Below are 9,312 nucleotides of genomic sequence, written 5' to 3' on the forward strand. Positions count from 1 at the left end.
GTTAAAGTTTGCTGAATTGCACGGACTGCTGTCATTGCTGTGTGGGTAAAATGCTTCCAGGCTTCTTGGGGTTTTTTTTTTTCCCTGACTCACCACAAAACCTGAAAACTAGCCAGGAAGCGTGGGGTTGGGAGTGGGGGGTGAGGGTCAGGTGGAGTGCAGAGAGCTGAGCTCATGGCCGGGGTGGGGGGGGGGGCGGTGGTTCTGATGATCCTAGGGGCTTCCCCCAGGGCAGAATCACTGCACGTGACCATGGAGGGCAAAGTAGGACCAGGAGGACACAGCATGATTCCGCTGAGTGGGGACCTCACGTTGGAGTCAGTTGGAGTCAGCCTGGTGGAGAGTGAGTTCCCCATGCTGGGAGGTAAGCAAGCCGAGGTTGGATCAAGAATATTATGGAGGAGACTCCTGTCCTCTCGGGACGCTGTACTGGATGAGCCTCCGACCTGGGGCTCTTGGGGGCCTGGGGTTCTCTCAGGGCAATGACCAGGCGCTTCAGTGCCAGGCACGATCTGGGGGTTTGGGGAGAAGACAGCACTATCCTTGCTGGCCGCTGAAGAACCCCCTCGCTTTCTGCCCCCCCCCCCCGTGTCTCACCCTGCTGCCCGCCGGCCGTGTGTGCCAGCATCATCAGGGCTTCCCGGACGGAACCTGAGGCCTGAGGCAGGGCCCTGGGACCCAGCAGCCGGGAGCCCCACAGTTCTCCATGGAGCCCCACAGTTCGTGGGGATGACTTCACGGAGCTTCGGGGACTCTGGCCACCGTCCCCCGTGCTCTCCGCCCTGGAAACCCCCAACTCCTGGCATGTGTTTAGAGCTTGCCTTCTTCCGGGAAAGGTTTGAGGTTCTTTAATGATAATTCGGCCTCACATTGGTGCAGCATGAAAAACCCACAGCGCACTGTGGTCGAGAGTCCGGCCTCAGAGCCTGCTGTGACCAGCGGGGGCAAGTTGCTTAACCTTCCCAACAGGGCCACAAAGGACTCAGGTTTCTAATCCGGCTCCAGATTTGGGGCCTTGCTGCTACCACTTCTTGGCTGTGTGAGCTTGGTGAACATTTTGGGCTCCCCCCAGGACGTGCTCAGGGTTGTCTAAGAGCACACGGAAACTCACAAGGGCCCCGTGGACACGGGGAGCTGCCGTCATCGGGAAGAGACCAGCCCCTCCTCGCCCTGTGGAGCTGATGACAGGGCCAGCCTGTAATGCGCCCTCCTCCCTGCTGGCTGCCTCATGACTTGTGAGAAGATGCCAGCCCTCAGTTTTGGGGCCTTTAAATGAGCCACAAAAGCAGAACCACCCCTTTCCTTAAGCACAGGAGATGGTCAAGGGCGGTTGCTTGGACGTAATGTGGAGCCACCAAAGGCTGGCCCTGCCCCATCTCCGAGCCTCCCTGCCACCCCCACCCAGTCACACCCCAGGAGACACCACTTGGGTGCTACAGGGGGGCCGTTGGGGCCTTCCTACTGGGCAGACACGCCCTCAAGCCTCAGTTCTGCCACTGCTCTGAGACGTGGTGTCGCCTCTCAGTGTTCCCATCTGTGAAATGGGACTCAGAAAACCTTTCTTGGGAAGTTGATGAGGGAGATGCATGGAGAATGCCAGGCTCAAAGTACGTGCCCCTCCCGCCCCAGTAGAAAACCCTCTGTTTTCCCTCCTGGTGCCCAGCCTTTTAAGGAGAAGGGAGGACCAGTCCAACCAGATAAGCGTTAAGATACTGGGAGACACACACGTTGGGAGACACAGGCTCTGGTCCTCGGTGAGAGCTCCCTGATCGTTCGCTTCTAAATCAAGACAGGAGGCAGTGGCGAAAAATAACAATTATAGCTAATGCTTAGTTCTTCCACAAATACTTCATTCCGTGCATAGTTATTAGGGGTCCACTGCACTGGGCACTGTTCCAGGTGCTGGGGGTACGGCATGGAGGTTGCCCGAAGCCAGGGCAGAAGACAATACACAAATAAATATATAATATAATGTCACACGGTATGCTAAGGGCCAGGAAGAAAACTCAGGTGTGGGGGAGGGCAGGGGTGCATATAGAGTGATGAGGAGGGGGCAGGGCAGGATATCTTAGAGAAGGCGGTCAGGGAGTCGGCATTTGACCAGAGACCTTAATAAAGAAGGGGTGAGGCTCTAGGGGAATCTCGGTCTGGGCAGAGGAAATGGCCTAGGTCTAGGCCTCCTGGTGACACAGCCGTAGAGGTCTCTTACAAAAGGCAGTCCAGGGGCGCCGACTAAGCCGGTTAAGCGTCCGACTTCAGCCAGGTCACGATCTTGCGGTCCGTGAGTTCGAGCCCCGCGTCAGGCTCTGGGCTGATGGCTCGGAGCCTGGAGCCTGTTTCCGATTCTGTGTCTCCCTCTCTCTCTGCCCCTCCCCCGTTCATGCTCTGTCTCTCTCTGTCCCAAAAATAAATAAAAAACGTTGGAAAAAAAAAAATTTAAACAAAAGGCAGTCCAGTGGGGCTGTGGGGGAAAGAGAGAGGGAGGGAGGGAGGGGTCTGGGAGGAGGGAGGGGAAAGGGAGAGGGGGAAGGAGGGGAGAAAGCAGAGGGAGAGAGGAGAGGAGGAGGGAAGAGTGTTGTAAGTTCCATCTGCATTAACTCGGTTCTCCTGCCAGCCCTCTGGGGACCTGGGACCGTCCTTATCCTACAATTACAGATGAGGAAACAAAAGCACTGAGAAGCGGAGTCACTTGCTGGTAAACGGGGAGCTGGGATTTGGACCTGCTCAGCTTAGCTGGGACGGACCCCTGGCCTCCATCTGTTTGTGTTCTAGAAACGGGCTATTCTGGGTCAGCTCAGAGACCCGGGAGGAGCTGGACGCTGTGGGCTCCCCACGGGCTCCATTTAGGCTTTTTTTCTTTTTTTAAATTTTTTTTTCAACGTTTATTTATTTTTGGGACAGAGAGACACAGAGCATGAACGGGGGAGGGGCAGAGAGAGAGGGAGACACAGCATGGGAAACAGGCTCCAGGCTCTGAGCCATCAGCCCAGAGCCCGACGCGGGGCTCGAACTCACGGACCGCGAGATCGTGACCCGGCTGAGGTCGGACGCTCAACCGACTGCGCCACCCAGGCGCCCCTCCATTTAGGCTTTAACAGCAGGATTCAGCTAGAAAATCAGAACGCAGGACAGAAAAGAACTTGAAAGCCCTCCTGGCCCAGAATGTTGGGTATGCCTTGCAGTCGTGTTGCCTGCCCTTACCCCTTGCGTCTGCCTTGGCGAACTCCTCTTCATCCCTCACCGTCCAGTTGGGCTGGCCCCTCCTCTGCAAAGGCTTTCCCGATTCTGCTGACCAGATGGCTCCTTGTACGTACACTCTTCCAGCTTTCAGATCCGTGGGTTTCAATTCTTCTTTTAGGCTTCTGGCTCCCCGGCTCAGTCCAGCCTAGGGTGTGGCCGGGGCAGAGAGAGTGAATGGGGCAGATATGGGATCATCCCCATGCCAGCCTGCTGGCCTCACCCTCCCCAGCAGGGAAGGCAATGAACAAGCTGACCACCAGGTGCCCAGCGTCGGGCTCCCCCTCCTCCGGCCCCTGCTTGGTGACGTCCCTGCTCGGGGCCAGAACTTGGGGCCAGCTGCCATCAGCGACTACTTAGTTCCCTTTCGCTACACAGAGCGACAGGTCACGTCTGGAGCCAGGGGGTTCCCGCTGCCGCCGGAGCCGGGCCTCGCAAGGGGCTGGTGCACAGGGCTGTGTCCGGAGCCCTAGCTCCCGGGTCTAGACCCACTGGCCCCACTGCCCCGCCCAGCTCCACCCAGGGCCTCCGGGACATCGCCATGTGTCTGTGTCAATTTCCCACCACACAGTTCCACATCTCCATCCTCAAACCCTCTCCTCCCGGGCCTCCCTCCGGCTTCCTGAACAATCTGCAAGTCTCAGAGTCCTCCTGGACTGTCTCTTGTCCCTTCCTCTGTGTCTGATTGTCCAGCAGCACCCAGGGCCCTACACATATCCTGAGTGCATCTGTCCTTCTTCGTCCCCTCTGTCTCCCTGCATCCACTCTGGCCCTCCTTGGGCCACTTTGCTCGCAGCAGCCTTTCATGTCACTGTCGCGCTTCAGCCCGCTGTGGCTCCCACACTCCCCTGGCCACAAGGCCCTCCATGAAGTGGCCTCTGTAGCCTTTCTCTTGCCTCGGACTCTTCCCCTGACTGTCCACCCAGACCCAGCCACGCTGGCCGTTACTCTGCCCCTTCAGCTTGCCACGATCACTCCCACCTCAGGGTCTTTTCAGTAGCTTTGCCCCCTGCTAGTTGCTTTCCCCCCACTAACATGCTGGTCAGGTCCCTGCTCAGAGGTCACCCCCTCAGCGGCGTCTCCCCGACCACCTGGCTGCACGCCTTGCAGCGCTCTGTCCCGCTCTGTCACGTGGCCTTGCTTAGCTCTCTGATGAGCACTCCTCTCTGACATTGTATGTATCTCCCCCGGCTGCAAGAGCAGGGACGAGGCCACCCCAGCCCCCGACATAGAGCCGGGCACGCAATCGGCACCCCAGAACTGTGGGCGGACTGAGTCAAAGAACCAGATGGAGTTCGAATGCCCTCTGTCGCCACTCTAGGAGTGCCGAAATGCTGGCACTTTTTGACCCGGACATTTCACATCTGGGGTTTTACCCTAGGGAGGTCGTGAGACAGACGTGCACAGAGCATGTTCTAGATACTCCTCCCAGTGTTGTCTGTCACATCCTGAATGACTGGCGACAACCTAGGTGTCCATCAGGAGGGCAGTGGCTCAAAGCAGGCAAATGGGGTCCAAACAGGAGGAGACGGATCTGCTTGCATTGTTGTGTCCCCACGGGAAGGACATGGAGCCCCGTGCTCGTGACACGTTTGCTGTAAAGGAATCCCTGAGCTCAGAGCTCTGGTTACACCAAAACATATCTGATTCATCAAAACAGAGAAATGGATTGGAAAGGTGGGAGCCGCCCGTCTAACCCAACTCTGATCCTGACCCATGAGAAAGCACGTGCCAGGGAGGGAAGTGCCTGCCGCTGCCCGGGGAGGGCCCGGCCTCCCTGTAATTAAGGCAGCGGGAGGTTGGAAGCCTGGATCATCGCTGGCAGCCAAGGTTGGAACGGAGGGGGAAAGGGTGACCCGGAGGCTGGGCCGTGACCACGTCAGCAGCCACTAGCTGGGCGACACAAGGCGGCTGCGAGGGGCCCAGGGGGTTACCTTCCTCCCTGCCACCCCTGGCCCGGCCCCTCCCGCCAGCCTCCCAGCTTGTCTCCCTGCCCCCGCTCCTTCCTCTTGATGTCCCCTCTGCCTCAGCACCAGTGCCGTGTCTCCAAAAAGCTGGTCACCAAGGCACATCTTCTCACGTTCTCACAGGGCTGTGGGGCAGAAAGCCTTCCCTTCCTCTCTTCCTTCCTTCCTTCCTACCTTTCTTTCGTGTATGAGAACGTTCTCCTGCTCTAAGTGCAGAGCATTATGAAGACTGGGAAGGGGCAGCTGGCGGGACTACCCAGGATTCCTTGGAAAGGAGGCCGCTCTCTAGAATGCCTTCTGAGGCTGCCCGATGCCAGCTGAACGGAGCCGACGCTCCGAGGCTGTCATGACCTGTTCTCACTCGAGCCCCCACCAGCCCATCTCCCCGACGTTCTCCCAGACTCGTCATTCCCATCGCATGCTGCCTTCCTGCCTCCATCCCCTCTGCCTGGGATGCCCTCACCTTCCCCTGCTCAGCCCCTCTGTTCAGTTCACATGCCTCCTCACCCAGGCAGCCTTCCCTGATTGGGCCAAAATGGCACACTTCTCCCGCGAGCCTATGGCCTTGGTCTGTACTCTGGGTCTAACGCAGATCGAATGAATTACTCCCCCGGCCCCCCAGCACCAAGGCTGTAACCTCTCTGGGGTCCAGGCCTGCCCTGGAGGCCACCCACAGCCTCGGACAAGTCACTTGCCCCGTCTAAGCTGCACCGTCCTGTAAAACAGGACAGCCAGAGTTTCTGCCAGAGGGACCACGGAGCGGTGTGTGAGACGATGCAGGTAAATGCCCAGAACAGAGCTCCGCTCGGGTGGCTGCTCCGAGTGGGGTGCCCGGCGTTCCAGCTGCTCCTGCTGTGACAGGGGCCGGGGAGGCCTTTCTATAGGACAGCCTGGGATGTGTCGCTCCCACGGACCATCCTCAGGGGCAGGCCTGAGAGCGTCCTTGTGAGGCCCTGCCTGACCCTCTCCCGACTCCCCCCGTCTGCCCTACCTCTCCTTCGGCCACTGCTGAAGTTCAACCACCCGGAACTCACGCGGGGGCACTAAACACGCCACGAACCCTCTCGGCTCAAGGTTTCTGCCCAGGCCGCTCCCTCCACCTGGCATACCTTTCCCTCGTTCCCGCCTTCACCTGACCGATTCCTATCATCCTCAGACGCCCATTCCTCCGGGAAGCCTGCCCTGACTACCTCCCACAGGCAGGTGAGGCCCCCCCATTGCATGTTTCTGCGGCACTTCCCCCACCACCGCTTTGCAGTGCCCCGCTGACCCGTGAGCTCCGTGAGGTGAGACCCTGCGCCTTGTTCCCCGCTGGAAACCCGGCTCCAGGCACGGTGTCTGGCGTGGAGTAGATGCTCAGGAAAAAGTTAATGACTAACTGAATGGATGGATGAGTCAATTCTGCACCCCCCACACTGCAGGAAATGTCTGTGGAACAGATTTGAGTGGGAGGTTCCAGCAGGGCCTGGGAGAAGCCCCTGGGGTTTGGGCGCTGTGCGGTGAACACAGGAGACCCACCATCCATCCCCGCCCACGGGTGGGTCAGCCTGCCCCCCCCACCCGCCCCGCCACAGACCCTGGCCCCCCCCGCCCCCTCCGAGCCAGCTTCCAGATGCTAAGCCCCAGCTCAGCCTTACCTCTTAGCTTTTCCGTCTGCACAGCCGGGCCAGATCCCCGCAGCCAGCGTCGCCGGCAGCCAGGCCAATCTTCCCGGCGTCTTCCTATTTTAGACATCTCGCTGCCTCGGTCCCTTCTAATGTTTCCAGCCCGGCTGCGGGGGGAGGAAAAAGAGGTTACTGCTACTTTAAATGTACTGTATGAAGGCGAGGGCTGGAGAGGGGCCTGCTTGCAGGAATACCCAGTCATCTAGTTGGAAAAACCGCCAGATGGAATACAAAAGGAGAAACCCAGACGCTCATGGAGACAGCCTTGGTTCATAAATCAGGTGGGGCCAGGGGCTGGGGGCCCATTCGCCATGGAGCCCGATTCCCTCCTGGACCAAGACGACTCCTACGGTAAGAAGGCTCTGGCCCCTGCAAAGTGGCAGAGTTGGGGATTCAACAGAGCTGCTCGGCACTTTTCTCTGCTTGCTGCAGGAATCCGAGTTGATGGGGGGAGGCTGTCAGGCGGCTGGGCACTGTCTGCTCTTGGGGCCTGGGGGTGGGCACGGGTGCCCGGGGCTAGGGGGGCGCAGGGCTGGAGGGTTCCCCGGGGCAGAGCCACGGGCAGCCCCTCAGGTCTGGACATTAGCAGGGTCAGGGGAGGGAGAGGGACTTTGGGCTGCTTCTGTTGTGCTCTTGGCTGAGAAGGAAAGGAAGGAAGTTTGCAGCCCCCCTGCCTGTCTGCCTCGCTCCTGTCCCCAAGCCTGCCGGGTGCTGTGGGGAATTTAATTAGTGAGATCCTGCAGATAAATATAGATGGACCAGGCATCAGGAACGCACCCTGTAATTAAAGCCAGGCTGAAAGCGTGCCCCGCTTTACAGGGCCCCAGGGGCTACCACCAGGGAGCTGCCTTTGCCCCTGCTGCAGCCTCCGGGTGCCCGGAAACCCTGGGCAGATTGTTGAGGGGCAGTTGCCAGAGACGGGGGCCCTTGCTGAGAGCCTAGGAGGACTTGTAGGAATGGCTTGGCCGGGACAGGTTCTGCAGGCTTGGAGCCCCGGTCGGGGGTGGGGGGGGGGGCACAGGCAACTGAATCCCCTATTGCTCAGCCCGGCCAGGCTGCTGTACCCTCGGCTGGCACGCCAGTGTGCTTTGGCTGTCTCTGGGCAACGTGCACATGAGGAAAGCAGGAGGGCAGGGGTGCCTGAGGGACCGTGGCAGGGTGTGGGGCGGGGGGGGGGGGCGCAGCAGGTTTTAGGGTTCAGCTGGGAGAGGCCCTGTGGGCCTAGAGGGGGTGCAGTGGAGAAGTGGCCTCACCCCAGCTTGGATCAGCCTTTTGGGGTCCCGGGTCCCCCCGGGACCACAGTTCCTGCTGAGAAAACCGAGTTCTCCCTCTGGACCCCACTCCCACCCCCACCCCCACCCCAGCTAGGCCTGGCCTCCAACACACACTCAAGGCCAAATTTCCTTCTTCCTGCAGGAGCTCAGCTCTTTCCAGGGAGAGGGGCCCTTGGCCATGTTCGGAGCTGCAATCCTCCCGGGAGCTTGGCAAGGCCCAGCCCCCTGGCACATTTGGGCAGTCGGGTGGCCAGTGGACGCATGCTGGGTGACCCCAGTGTGCCAAGCTCCGTGTCAGGCTCAGGGGTTCGGAGATGAAGGGCTCAGGCTTAAGGAATAGTTTGTGCTTAGTGAACGGAGGGAGGAAAGAGGTGGGGGAGGGAGGGAGGGAAGCAGAGAGGCCTCTGTCCTGGATGAGCTCCCAGCCTCGAATGGGAGACAGACGAATGATATGAGGCTGGGTTCAGTGATGAGCGCCCCAGGGAAGGTTGGGGGGCAGGCAGCCGGAGACACGTGACAGGCCTGCCGGCCCCCAGAGGTGCTCACCTGAAGCTTGGGTACAGCGATGCCTAGATGTTACTCCACGGAGGGCACAGACCTTCCTCTGGGGGATCAACCCACGGCCAAGCAAGGCTCCAAATGCCCCAGGACTCCATCTCCCTACCTGGAACTCTTGGCCCCGACGCGCTGTTTTCCTGGGCTTGCTAGCAGCAGCCTCCGGGCAGGGCAAGGCTGGTACCCTGGGAACGGAGACTGCTCGCCCCCTGCTTGAAGGTCCCCGTGCATAGTCAGCACGTGGTGTTCACCTGTTGTGGGAGCCTGTGGCCTTCTGAAGCTGGTCAGGCAGTAGGGCACCTAGGAGCTGAGAAGAAGAGGAAAGGGACAGAGGGAGCCTTAGGAAGGGGTCAGGCAGGGACGGAGCAGAGCCCAGGCTCTCCTCGGGGGTGGCCCCAGGTCCAGCCCAGAGGGGTCTGGCTCCAGCATGCCTGGGAGGGCCAGAGCTGAAGGGCTCTCCTGCCGGAGACCTGGTCCCGCTGGACCAGGCAGGCAAAGGAAAAACTGTGGCCTCAGAGTCACTTCCTCTCTGAGCCCTGCTTCTATGTCCATTCATTTAACAGAAGCCACTTTCAGGTCCTGTACTAAGTTTGGGGGTTGGAAAGACAAGTCACA

Source organism: Lynx rufus, unplaced genomic scaffold, assembly GCF_022079265.1.
Source record: "Lynx rufus isolate CCGP_SWC_20201006 ecotype Redwood Valley unplaced genomic scaffold, mLynRuf1.p SCAF_10, whole genome shotgun sequence".
In the NCBI taxonomy this organism is placed as follows: domain Eukaryota; kingdom Metazoa; phylum Chordata; class Mammalia; order Carnivora; family Felidae; genus Lynx; species Lynx rufus.